The sequence below is a fragment of the Rhynchophorus ferrugineus genome, unplaced genomic scaffold (assembly GCF_030347505.1).
Source record: "Rhynchophorus ferrugineus isolate W39M unplaced genomic scaffold, kcgeb_rfMv2 rfM3, whole genome shotgun sequence".
NCBI classification, from domain to species: Eukaryota; Metazoa; Arthropoda; class Insecta; order Coleoptera; family Curculionidae; genus Rhynchophorus; species Rhynchophorus ferrugineus.
The window spans coordinates 52,200,991-52,215,179 of NW_027472582.1; the positions used below are offsets into that span (position 1 = coordinate 52,200,991).

The 14,189-nt window shown below is 30.4% G+C and overlaps 1 protein-coding gene across 2 annotated transcripts in view; it reads left to right on the plus strand.

Annotated features, from left to right (window-relative positions):
• Gfrl (Glial cell line-derived neurotrophic family receptor-like) overlaps positions 1 to 14,189 on the plus strand; it is a 598,276-nt gene that overhangs the window by 224,789 nt on the left and 359,298 nt on the right. Inside the window, exon 1 of one of the 2 annotated variants that reach the window (XM_076399820.1) lies at positions 6,417 to 6,553. The exons of the other annotated variant lie outside the window; for it this stretch is intronic. The gene's annotated coding sequence lies outside the window, so the exon portion shown is untranslated. Of the gene's footprint in view, positions 1 to 6,416; positions 6,554 to 14,189 lie in introns of those variants that run through there. 2 annotated transcript variants of the gene reach the window in all.

The following is a 14,189-nucleotide window of genomic DNA, read 5'->3' on the forward strand; positions in this document are numbered from 1 at the left end:
TGCCACATATATTATTGCATTAATTTTTAAAGACCTCAATTTGTCTCAATGCTTTAAAATGTTTACAAACTTACAGCTAATAATTTAATATTTCACCTTTGTTTCAAACATTTTAACATAAATATTAAATATGTATTGCAAAAACATTATATATACCAGGTAGATGAAAATAATTACTTTATTACTTCAATTTTTAAATAAAATTGCATCGTTCTTGGCTTATTTAATCAACACTTCCATATCACCCTTGTTCTTAATCTCTTAGGCTCCTCTTTAATTTACCGTTTATGGCTTTCGTTCATCTACTGATTTCTACTTTGTCCTATGTTCCTTGTGGGACCTTTAGAATTACCTCGAGTACTATGTCTCGATATACTATGTCTCCAGAACCGTATCAATTACTATCAGTCCTTAAGCAATTTTTCTTAGCTATTCTCTGTTCACCAGACACTAAATTAAATCTAAAACAGATTTTGTAATTCTAAATATTTTGTATACAAAGAGATGAAATTTTCTCATATGTCGTTTTTTTGTTTCAAGCTTATACCTTGCAATAAATGCGATGTTTTAACACAGTTACTTTCCATTTTAATATCGGTTCAAATGTAAAAATTAAGGATTGCTTGCATATTCACAATTTTCTATCGGCATTTTGCGGTATAATGTTGTCAGAAATATTTGTTTTGGAAATTACGCGTCCTTGGATAATTTACTTACAACAGAAACAATGAATCCTAGTTGCTTGGTTTTGAAGTATTTTGTTTTTCATGGGATACAAAATTTTTCGTCCATATAAGCTTAACCGTGCCAAAAATCACGCCTCCAGTTGCTCCGGTTTTCCTCGAAAAGGGAGGCAAAATTTTCGCTAAACCGATTAATACATAGGTTATGTCTTTCTTAAAATGTATTTCAACCAATAAAATAGTGTCTTTTTTATCGAACGATATATTTGATTAAACCACCAGGCATGAAGGCAAAATGTAATATGAAATATTATCTTTGGTTTCCAACGAAATTGCATCCAGATACAGCTAAACCCAATATAAACTATATTTGATATAAATTAATCAACGATCTCTGCTTTTGGCTCTATTTCGTCCTGACCTATCCGTCGACTTACCGGTTGAAAATTAAATTTTACTTCGTATAACTCCATGCCGTATGAACGGGCGGAATTTTCAGCGGCTGTCATAAACTTTACGTCGAGTAGATTAGGCCAAACGTTGTCAGTCGTGTGAATTTTTTATTCGGCTTAACGTAAGAATTTAGAGCTGACTGCCGGGGCTGTGTCTTAGCCGTGAGACACTGAATATGGAGTTAGTCGAGCGGTAGCAGGTCTCTAAAGTTTTGATGCATTTTAAAGTGGAAAGTCCAGTCGGAGGAGAACGTTAGGGTCGCCGGGGCGCCAGAGTGCGGGTTGTTTGAGGACGGTGTCGCACAGTGGTAGAAAATATCAGTATTGGTTAAATCGTTAGGTGTTCTATAACGATAACTATAAAATCGACTACTAGGTATTCGTAATTATTTTTAAATGATGAACGATGATGAACGTTTAGGTAATTCTAATAACAGTCAAAGAAGTAATAAATATCCAATTAGATTCTAATAAAACAACCTTTCGTTAATATTTAATAGAAATTGTTTTAATTAAATTTGTTATTCTGCTGAATGTTTTGCTATTATTATTGGGTATATGCACATACTTGGTACATGTTACTTAAAATATAACTATATCTCAAACAACATTATTGTTATGAAAATTTTAAGGTATAAAATAAAACAATGTGTCCTTATAACAATATAACAATGCAAAAGAAGCCCTTATAATTCAAACACTATACTTCACTGTATAACATATATCACCTGATGAAACAACCAAGTTTATTGTTCAACCGTTGTTCCGTCCGGACAGCTTTACTTTTTTGGGAATAGAATAATTACTCAAGTTTAGGTTTTCAAATTCCAATAGTCGGCTTGAGTCCTTCGGCTGAGCAAATGCAGTATGCCTTCATCAACATATTCAGCTGACGAGAGGTGTTTTTCAAAGCATGGATATTTCTTAATTCTTTGAGCAACTGCATTTCCAATTTGACGCGTGTATGTTAATCCCAAGTAAATGCTAAACGATGTACCTACAAGTAACTCCGGAACGATTGTCAATTCAATGTCAACTTCTGTTTTTCTTGATAATTAAGTCGATTCGGTTATTATAATGCAAACACATATCATCTCACTAGAGACAATCCCAATATCTTAGTGTATCCAACCCCTTATTAGTCGTAATGTATAACAGAGACCTCCTGAAGAACCTACCAAAGGGACGTACGTTGCTTTGCGTTGCTGCTCGATTTCCCGTCTGGACAGCTTTTATATCCTTTTTTAATCATCTTTATTGAGCCTATATCAATAATTTCTCAAATTAGGGGTCTTCAAATTACAATATGCTACAGCTAAGCAACTGTAATACGCCTTTATTGGCTGTACGCACTGAAATACAACGTGTATGTCCCGAAAATCAAAATATTAACATCTTTACTAAATAGGTCAAGCTTATATAGGAAGTGGAATATAGGCAAATTTGTATATATTGATTCGGTGCAAAAAATATCTGCAGGCTTATAATTTAATGCGTTATGTTCTTGGACTTGTTCCGTTATCATTTTTCTTGTTTTGATGAATCATCTAATTGCCTAGCCTATTAGATATTACTATTAGGCGTTCATCTTGATGATGTTATATCTGAAATGCCATCAAATATTGTTAAGTTTTTAACTATCTAAAATAATTTACTTTCACCGGTGGATGGATAACCTGATGTTTTTTTGTGAATATGCGAAAGTATATTGGATCAATTCTAATTTTCAATAGTTTTCTTACCTTAATCAATTAGTTAGATCATCATAGTCAAACATTAGTTCTGTTGATTTTTATACATTCAGCATGCAATTTGGTATAATGGTCCTCCATTAACTTGAGAGTATGTTATGCTAATAGCGTTTATCTTTATAATTATTTGAAACCGATTAGTTAAATAGGTCATTTTGATCGATACAGGATATTTGTGTGTTGCATGATATAATATCTATACATTAGGTACAATTTATTCTGATTATTTATTTTCATTCGGTTTTCTTGTATCATATTACTTACTTGGAATAAAGGCCTTATCTATTTTATTATATTTTTTCCGCAACATATTTTGCGCAAAATATTTTGGACTACTTAAAATCTCGGGGAATAGACGATTTCACTGGATGTCCCGAGCCATATTTATCTCTTGTAGATGTACGAACAATTTTGACCTATTTCTTCAACTATAATTCCAACTATATGTACTTTTATTTAACTGTACTTTTATTTCTGGCAAAATCTTAATAATATCACTTTTAATTTTAATATAGAAGTATTCCCAATAATCTCTCTATAGAATATTTTTACTATAAATCAATATTCTTGTGAACCTTTATTACTGTCACCAAAGACTATAGAATTATATTGAATATATATTATTGAATTATATATTTAGTGAAATATATTGTAATCTTTCAATTGTAAGAATAGCTTTAGTTAGGATAATGAGCTTTCGCACATAACCTTCATAAATTAGATTCAGACTTTTAGAATATAATTAAGTGTCCAGTTGTAACCGTAATTAGTTCAAAAAATGTGTAATTTATAATGTAATTTATTTATTTATATTACTTTAATTATACGTATTATTTTTAAATATTGGATTCCTAAATTAGCCACCAGAGTACTCCAAATATAAAAAGGTAATTTTAATGTGTGGAAATACTTTTGTTTTAAATAGATATTTGTCAAAAAAAATAGTCAATATAGTAATAGCTCTGATGTAACATCGTAATTTCCTATTTTTTGTATAGTATGTTTAGTGTTGATCGAAGTGACTATTTATTAATTATTCGGAAAAATAGAAAAAGTAAGAAGTAACATTACAATTGTGTAAGAATATCTCGTATATATATACGAGATATTCTTACACAATTGTAATGTTACTTCTTACTTTTTCTATTTTTCCGAATAATTAATAAATAGTCACTTCGATCAACAATAAATGTGAAACCATATTACTAAACATACTATACAAAAAATAGGAAATTACGATGTTATACAGGCTTTGGAAATATCCATTCATCAGAGCTATTACTATATTGACTATTTTTTTTGACAAATATCTATTTAAAACAAAAGTATTTCCACACATTAAAATTACCTTTTTATATTTGGAGTACTCTGGTGGCTAATTTAGGAATCCAATATTTAAAAATAATACGTATAATTAAAGTAATATAAATAAATAAATTACATTATAAATTACACATTTTTTGAACTAATTACGGTTACAACTGGACACTTAATTATATTCTAAAAGTCTGAATCTAATTTATGAAGGTTATGTGCGAAAGCTCATTATCCTAACTAAAGCTATTCTTACAATTGAAAGATTACAATATATTTCACTAAATATATAATTCAATAATATATATTCAATATAATTCTATAGTCTTTGGTGACAGTAATAAAGGTTCACAAGAATATTGATTTATAGTAAAAATATTCTATAGAGAGATTATTGGGAATACTTCTATATTAAAATTAAAAGTGATATTATTAAGATTTTGCCAGAAATAAAAGTACAGCATTTAAAAATATGCCTTGCTATATCAATCACCTATAACAAGCGCTACGAAACACTGACGTTACTCACCGTTTCATATCTATAATTTCTGTAAAAAATTACCTTGTAATATTTGGGTAAATAAAATGCAAAAATTGTAATTCCGCAGTTCATTTTAATAATAACCCTATAATCTTATATAGCAATAGCAATGAAATTATAAAGTTACAATACTTCAACAAGTACTTTACAAAATCTATGTTTATACATTAATATCATATCAAGTTTTCCTACGAATTCTTGACAAATTTTTTTCATACATTGTCTGTACGTAAGTATTATTTGAAACATTTTAAATTTCTGACTGACACAACACACATATCAGGCTTTACAAACTTGCTAACATCACGTTCTTCAGTCAAATTTGCGACACTTATTTCTCGAAATATTTGATATACAAAAAATCATATATATGATATTGGCTTTCCGTAATTGAACTACGATGGGATTTGATTGACATGAAGGTTATAAGAATTATATATGAATGATTATAAGCTTGAATTTAATTATGATATTTATTTGTATTTTGAGAATATATGGTCAGTTGTGAACAGCAGTGATGGTTGGAGAATTCGGTTAGAAGCCCATTTTCTATATTTACCATTCAAATTTTGTAGAAACATACTGACTTCATACACACTTATATGACTAACATATTAACATTATATTAAATATAATTGTTTATATTATTTGGCAACTGAAAAAAGAAAAAAATCATCAGGGACTTATGTAAACAATAAACTAACCTCAAATGTTTTCGATGACGTTATTTAACTCCGCTATTACGTTAATTTGCTTTAGACGTAATTAAAGGAAATTAAAATTGTAAAAACATTAGTGATCCTAATGATGTGAATATATTACCGATGTTTAAACTATACAGGCCGATCTCCGCCTAGAAATATACCAAATTGGCATATACAATTTGTTTGGTTTTTTGGCGACCTATATTTACATTATAGTTATATAATGTTTAATTATAATACAAAATTATGAAAATAATATATAAACAGGTTCTCCTTTACATACTTTAAAGTCTTTTTTTACCATCTAGGGGTTTATCTGGACTCGACTTACTGTTTAACGTGGGCTCCGAACCACGGTCCTAGGCATTAAGCCTACCGACTGGCGAGTGAACTTAGAAATCATCCCAGAAGACATTCGGTCTTACGGAGCCTGGTTACTGGCGTGATTGCGATCGATTTTCCTTGTCGGATTTTACATTCTTGCGTGGAACAATTACAAATATTAAACAATCACAAACATAAATTTACGACCATGCCCCAGCAGGATTCGAACCCGCGGCTATCGCAAGAGTAGGAGCACCGTCCTGATCCCTTTACCGCTGCGCCACCAAGCTATAAATAGGTTCTCTACCCATACAAACCGTTCAGTGTATGACGTTCAAATCGAAATATACGTAATATTTTGAATAAATAGAATTGTCATGAAGTAGTTCTTCAAAGATAGCTATCTAGCCTATTATAATTGCGTCGGAACAGATACCCAAGTAAGATACTTTACGTTATTTAAAATATTTTCGAAAAATCTAAAATTAAAAGAATAACCGTCGCTGAAATAAAAAAAATAATGGAAGATCGTCGTTCGCTCTGGTCAAAAACTTGTTTCCAATGCAAACACACCGTATTCGCGTATGCAATTTTGCATTCTCCGTTTGTTTTGCCGGCTTTTTACCGATCGTCGTCCCACTGTGCGCCATCGACCTCGTGTCGGCGCCGTGACGCAAGGCGCAGTGCTTCCGTCGCGACGGCCCTCACTTAGTTCCTTCGCGCTTGAACGCGAAACGTGCTTCTCGTGCTCGATCGCGGAATATTTCGAGTGGCGCGAAGCAAGGTAAATGCATATTTGTTTTCTTGAAGGTCATATTAGCTGGTAAATGGCTTCCCGAGTTAATACCCGCAAATGGCATTCTCGATAAAAAAATGTTAAATTTACTGCCAACTATTTCTTAAGATACATATATTTTAAAAACCGGTTTCCTCACAGGCTTATCAAAAGTTCTCGTTCTAGTTTAGTCCAAATATAGTTGCAGATATCTGGACACGATTAGTGATGATCGGGAAGTCATTGTGAGTTTTAAAGTTTATGCTGATATTGATAAAAATAATTCAATAAGTGTTCCATTTTTGTGCTTGTTGTTTATTAAATATATTTTGTTATATCACTGAAATATAGGTAAGTTGAGTTTAACACCATCAAATACACTTAATAATCAGTTAACTGTAATATTTCTCGTATATATTTGGGCACTAACAAAAACTAATTCTAGTGATTTACTAAATAAAATTATAGACTTTACCCATACCATTTCGAAAACCGAAAGTAACAACTCCGCAACTGTGACTCACCGCTCATTTATGGGAATTATTTCAATTATACTACTTATAGTTGGAAGTAAGTTAACGCGATGTTGTTATATAAATTATGTGTAACATAAGTTGCCGTTGCGATATACCAAAATCAAACTATAACATTTTAACGTGTTGGTAATTCAACATATTCAAGAGCTAATCTTTTTTTTAAGTTATGAGTTTAGTAACTCAATCAAATCGCAAAGATTTCTCGAACAGTTAAGACATTAACTTATTATATTATAAGTATATAATAAGTTTATTTTCATGTTTGTATTTATTTACTTGGAGAAGTAATCAATATTTATTTATTTTATGTTTCATTGTAGTTATATAACATGAGTTTTACTGTAATAAAATCTTGTGCAATTTATAAAGCATTATAAAGTTATATTAAAGAAGTTCTATTTTCTAATATGAAATTGATTAAATACTACGCTTTTTCTAATTTGATCAGTATAAAACTACATAAAATATACTATTTTGACTGACATATATTTTGATGATAACCAACGGTCGTATTTTTAGGTTTATGTGTATTTTAAGAGTTGTGGGGTAAATTATATTAACGACAACACTCATATATTTTTTTAAAGATGTATAATCCCATAACAAGAGCTCGATGAATTTCTCTAACAGTTATTTTTGATATTTAATCAGTTATTATAAGTAACAGAAGCATTTTAAAGTTAGCCCATGTGACATGATTTTTTTATTTTATCAACAATGTTCGTACATCTTTATCATCCTTGCTGAAGTATTTTGAATGACTTAACGAATTGGTTGAATTACCCGAATAGTCATAACAAAAATACTGAACTATTGAGCGTAATATACAAAGTGGACGAGTAAATAATTCGCGATAATTAACAACTACATTAAAAGGTTGTAAAGTCTTAAATGGACTCAAGTATTTGCTGAATATTGAGCTTCTATTGGTTCAGTACCATTGAACCATTGAGGTCTATATTACTTTTAAATTGTTTCAATTAAACGAAGTACAATAGGCTTAAATCTAAGTTTCTTGGACACGAGGGTATGTCCCACTCAACCAACCAACGCTCATATAATAGTTCACATAGCTGAAACGAAGTTTTCGAGGTGTAGTTTGGCCTATAGATTAATTTTAAGGGATTCACAACAGATGGTGTTACTGAGTAGTAAATCGCAGCCGGTAAATTTATAACAAAGTTCATGTTGTCAACTTCACTTTTCAGTATGTGTAATTTTATAGAATTGTTAACAAAAAGTTTTTTCAGTGCATTGAAAATGTGCGAATTTGTACCGAGTAAATGCCACTTGTAGGTAGTTTGACTTTTTATTTCAATTTCAAGAAAAACGAGGCCGAGTGTCATCAAATTCTGTTAGAAACTTGTGACAACCATTCTGCATTGATTTCAACATGTGAATACGGATTTCGACGTTTTAAAAAGTGGTAACTTTGACATTGAAGACAAAGAGCATTCTGGACAATCAAAGAGAAATTGAGACGAGGATTTGAAGGTATTACTCGATTACGTTCTGTGTAAAATGCAAGAAGAATATATATAATTGTTAGAAGTAACTGGCACCAAACTAATGTTCTGTATTTGGTGGTGTCAACTTGGTGTAGTATATTATGAGCAGCTAAAACCTAATGAAACCATCAATGGGGATCGCTATCGACTATAATTGATGACTTTGAGTCCAATACTGTGCGAAAAAAACGTCCGGAATATGAGTAAGACACAACAATGTTATTCTTCAGCATGATAACGCTCGACAAAAACGGTGAAAATATATTTGGAAATTGTTCCGATACTACTTATTCCCACACATGAGTCGTGACCTGTCTAAGCATCAGCTATCGAACATTCGTGGACAAAATAAATATGTGGATAAGGTTATATTAAAAGAAAACAAATTATTAACATACCTACCTTACATATAAATATTGCAATACACCAAGTAAGAATAAGTAAGTACAAGTAAGAATTCGTTTTAAATGGACTCAATTGCTTACTGAATATTCAGCTTCTGTTGCTTCAATATGAACCATTACGGTTTACATTACTTTTAAGGAGTATTAAAAGAAGTTTACATGACTTAAATCGAAGCTGCTTTTATGCGATTACATACGTGATACCCTCCACGTAGCTGAAACTAAGTTATCCTGATTTGGCATATTGTCGTACTACGAATTCATTCCGCTCTTGTGTGTTGATCTTGTTCATCTATTTGAGGTTAATAACTGAATTTCTCTCTATGCTGCAATTAATAATTAGTTACGTCATATATCGAGAATTATAAAGCCAATTTGGACCTATGAGGTGCAAATATGGGGTTGCTCTAAAAATTCAAATCAACTAGTCATACAACACTGTCAAAACAAGGTTCTTCGATTGATTATCAATGCTTATCGCTACGTAACCAACGAAGATCTGCACGATGACCAAATGGTTTTGCGAGGCTATCCAAGATTTCGCCTTAAAACACGAAAAAAGATTACTAAATAATACTGACGTGGAAGCAATACAACAGCTGGACAGCGCGCAGTATGTCAGAAGATTGAAGCGAACCAAACCACACGAACTTATATAAGGCGTAGTGTAAACTATAGCTGTAAGTTATTATAATTTTATTATTGAGGCTTACGTATTGATGTATTTTCTCGCAATCTTCTTGCTTGTGAATTAATCCAAATATAAATGAAAAGTATTAATAAATTAATGTATCATTAAGATTGTACTAAGCGTATCTAATAAAGATGTTATAAAAATATATCGAGAATCTCTCAGAATGAAATCACATGTTTAATATTAAATTTATGTTAATATTTATTGAATTTATATAAAATTCATGAGCAAGATAATAGAAGCCCATATAAGAAAAACAACAAACAGATTTAATGTTAAAATTATATGCAATTCACCGTAAAATAATGGAAAGCTCCATTATTTACCTCCAGCATACCGGATTATTTAGTAGATAAATTTATTTTCAATAGTAAAATATCGATATTTCCAAATGGGTCTAATAAATAATTTTCAACCGAGCCGAGTGAACGGCATTAAAACTATATTAGAGGTAGGTCACGAACTATCGAACACCAGCATAGCAATTAATAATAATTTAGTGATTATTTCCAGTTTGGGGAAAATTGCCAATGCTTTTATACAGACGTAAATAAAATACGGAACGATATCCTTCACCTTCAAGTCAATCATGTGACAATTATTGAGGCATCTACGGCTGATTTTTTTATATATTGTGGAAAATCCACTTCAAAATGATCGTGAAATGTGCCTTTATTGATTTAAAATACCGAAAGCGACTCTTAAATGTATTTACTGTGTTAGCGTCTTGCTTTCTTACTTCTGTGTTTTGAGTACTCTCCTGAAATTGGCCTTAGATATTTTTTATAGTGAAATGATAATATATATCAATATTAACAAAAGAAATATACATTTTATTTCAATATGCTGTCATCTGTGGTATAATTATTTTCAGTGATCTCTAATCTAATTATTAAATTCAAATTAACTAAAATTATGTTTTAAAAAGGTTTAACGCCGGCTTCGTTGGCACAGTGGTCAAGGCGACAGGATGATCGTCCTAATGTTGCGAAAGTCACGAATTCGAACCTTGCGATTATAACTGTAAATGTCTTTTTAGGCAATAGTGACAACAACAACAAATCTGACAAGGAATAACCATCCCATCCACACCAGTAACCAGGCTGGGTAAGACCGGAAGTATTCTGTTATGATTTATAAGTTGGTTACTGGTCAGTCTGTAGGCCTAATAGAGAGGATCGCGGATCGGATACCACGTTAAACTGTAGGTTCAGTCCAGATAAACCCTCGTTGGTAAAAAAGAGACTAAAATATTTGAAAAAAAATGTTCAATATTACATAAATCTGATAATTGTCCTATATAACTTAAATTAAGTATCCATGTTACTTTTGAAAACAAATATTGGGTTTTTTATTTGTAGGTTTTTTTGGTCTCTTCAGTTCTCATGCCACTATGACTGTTTAGCAATGTTCACATTTCAATGAAATGGTTTGGGAAAATGGAATTTCGCTTTATTTGTGTGTACTGAAATGAATCTATTTACTTGAAATTTAAGCATTTATTGATTAAATATATTGCATATTGCTTGTCTGGTAAAGCAATTATTGATTAATAATTGAAAGAAACCAAGGGTCTCTTAAGACTAGCTTTGTACAATTAACAGCATTGTGCAGAGACCGGAACAAATGATAGTTGACGGGCATGGTATGAGCTAATACGTAAATGAATCAATATTTCCCAGTAAATCTCTTTCAATGGTTGTCAAGTCACTAAATATAAGTCCAGTTAATGGTTTAATCAGATTTAACCAAATCGCGGTGATCAAATCCAAGCACATGTTCCACCATACTCTGGATGGAAACTGTATCTGTTAAATTTTTGGCTTTTAATTTATGTACAACTCAGTTATAGCTTTTGGTTGAACACGCTGTACTATAGTATCAATAACAATAAATATTAATTTTTTTGAAATTCTCAATAAATGTTACAATTGAAGTCATTTTTTGTATTTATACACTATTTCAATAAAATATAGTTAATTAAAATACTTCCTATATATGTATTTAACAATTCATATCATAACCTAATTACAAACTGGGGTATCAGAAACTGTCATAGCCTAGCCTAAATACTAGCAAAAATTAGTTTACATTGAATAAAACTTGCATTTGATTGCGAGATTTCAACATGACAATGGGTATCAACGTACAGCAGATATAATAAAGTAATTTTTGACAGAAAATCATGCTACCCATATTAAGATGAAATGCGATGGATGCTAATTCTCCTTAAACCCAACTAAATATACAAGTAAATAATATGAATTTTGTATGAAAATCTCAATGAACAAACTTTCTTAATTTTCTTTCTTATTTCTTTTTTAACTAATTTCGTGTTACGACTTCTTGATCAGCATTTTGATTTTTGAAAAATGTGGTAATTTTTTATTTTATTTTTATAGGTGTTTTTAATTTGTTTAGCTTAAAATTTTATTTACAATCAACAACAAGAGCGGCTACTTCAACCGTTTATCAGTTGGTGTTTGTTGTCTTTTTGGTATATAATATATTTTTGTAATTTTCTATATCTAATATGGAATATTTTAAATATTAAAATATTCTTGTTCTGATATGATAGTGGTTAACATACATTTCCAAATTAGCACAGTTGGACATAAATATATTATTTTGGTACGAACTATATGTAAAAAAATATAAGCAATGAACTATTTATGTAGTCGTATATAGGCTAACGAAATATACCGTATTGATTTGGACTATTACTCAGTATAATATTTTCTTAATCTATCCTTTCAAATTTATATTCGAAATAATTTTCAATACAGTGAAAATATTAATTTATTAGAAAAAATGAAAACATCATTGTTTATGATTTTATAATATGAAATGGAATTTAAGTTAACGTGGAATGCTTGAAGTCATTTAAATTTTTTGTTTTATTTTCTAGTAAGTTAATTGGACGTAATCTTTGTTTTATTTTTGGTTGACAGTTTCCTTGAAATTTTGGCATATTATATTAAACCAGTTATTACATTAAAATAAAAGTACAACACTAGTCTCATATAATATCTCACATTTTATAAAATTTCAGGAAAGCAGGGGAGTTCGAAATGAAAAAAAATTGGGTCCATTGGGCAACCTGAAGCTGGAAATGCCATTAGAATCCTCTTGAAGCAATAAAACTCTCTTTTTGAGCATTCATAATTGTCATGATGAATTATGGGCCAGTGGACCAAAATTCTTTCCACAATCTCTGCTTCTGAGAGGTCTGGAATTTTTTTTTAATTAAATGTTTCAAGTAGCCTTCATCTTTGTGAAGTGATTCACCAATCGAAACTTTACGTGCAGCGGTGGTAAAAGAACTTCTTGGTTGACGCTTTTTTCAACAACTTTAAGCTCCCTCGAAATTCAGTACCCAATTTGAAGTTCTTGTAGGTCTTGTAGATCTATGGGATGACATGAAATGAATAGAAGACATTTGAACAGAATTTTGGTTTTTTAATAAATCTATGAAAAGACACCATTGTGCTATATCAAATTGGCTCCTAAATGCATCCACCACTCTTTCCATAGCGGAGTAATAAACAAATTTCGGATTTCCTGGGTTCTATATCATTTTCGTTTTCAATATACGAAAATGCATAGAAATTATTTAAAGATATCAAAAAAAGCTTTTTGTAAAGACCAGTGTAATGTACTAATATATATAATATATAATATGAATACAAGTTGCCTGAAATAATATTAGAGTAAACGCAATACATATATTTATTTTATTTATAAAATGATCAAACAATATTTGATAGAACGTTTATAACAAAGCTTAGATATTTTTTTGATTTTATAAATAATTTTGGAAAATGCCACAATAAATATCTGATGTCTGGGTTAAAACAGCCACTATTTACTAATCTTTTACAAAAAAAATAGTCTTCGTCGAAGGTAGATCGAAGAACTGAATGATGTCTATATATCTCCTTTCATCATTACGGTATATTTTTAGAGAAATATTGCGTTTTATAGGGAATATTTCTGGATTATGATTCGAATCAATAAGAATCGTGACAGACACTATAAAAAACGCACAATAAATATATCGATCCCTCTATATACATCTAAAAATATTTTTTTATCAATAGACCTATACCAACTTTTTCGAAAGAAAAAAGATAGATAAAATAAAGATATTTTATGGCCATTTGAAGATTATATATTTTAATATAAACTTTTTAATTTTTAATTTAATTTAGATTGAACACATTATTTTAACACATCTAAGTATTGGATCTGGCACAGAGATGTCCTTTGATGACATAACCAAATTTTGTGTTATCTCAAATTACGGTAGTTTCAGTTGAACAAGTATTATTATCATCGAAACAGTGAGCACGAAATCATTTATCATTTATCATTTTTTACAACATATATAGTTTCATGGAGTAAATAGAATAACGAGTTGTTGAATAAACACTGCTGGTTATAGCCGTTTATCTCAAATTATTCAAGCAATATATCCATCATGGGGTCCTCTGGGTTTTGCCT